The sequence below is a fragment of the Cenococcum geophilum genome, assembly GCF_001692895.1.
Source record: "Cenococcum geophilum 1.58 unplaced genomic scaffold K441scaffold_5, whole genome shotgun sequence".
NCBI classification, from domain to species: domain Eukaryota; kingdom Fungi; phylum Ascomycota; class Dothideomycetes; order Gloniales; family Gloniaceae; genus Cenococcum; species Cenococcum geophilum.
The window spans coordinates 4,426,769-4,427,459 of NW_027137563.1; positions in this window are offsets into that span (position 1 = coordinate 4,426,769).

Here is a 691-nt window from a genome sequence, read left to right on the forward strand (position 1 = left end):
TAGAGCCTCNNTACGTGAAGTCCCTAATGCAGAGCCCCGCGCAGAGCCTCGTGTAGAGCACCCATACGCAGAGCCTTTGTATATAGAGCCTCCGTATAAAGCTCTGCACGAAACTCTACGGAGGTATAGAGTNAAAAGGCCCNAAATCAAAGCATCAAATCAAGAGGAACTCTAAATTAAGGCTTCAAATCAAAGCTTCAAATCGTGGTTCAAATCGTGGTTCAAATCGGGCGATATTTTGATGAGGCGAATTTTGACGTTGGCGGTTTGGTGCGTATGGCCCACCATACTTTCGCGTAATTGACATGCAATTTGACCAACTCGACACGCAATTGACCAACTTAACACGCATTTGACTAACTTGACACGCAATTTAACTAACTTAACACGCAATTGACCAACTTGACACGCAATTTGACCAACTTAATACGCAATTAACCAACTTGACACATAATTTAACTAACTTAACACGCAATTAACACGCAATTGACTAACTTGACATATTTAAAAGTTAAATAATACGCAGTTGACCTACTTAGCAACTTTAAAAGGTAACTGTATATTTCTTGACATGCAATTAAGGTAAAGTTATATGCTATATATTTAACTATTATATATTATCTAATATAATCTTATACAATCTTATATAGTCTTATTACTTAGAGGCTCTGCACGAGGCTCTGCACGAGGC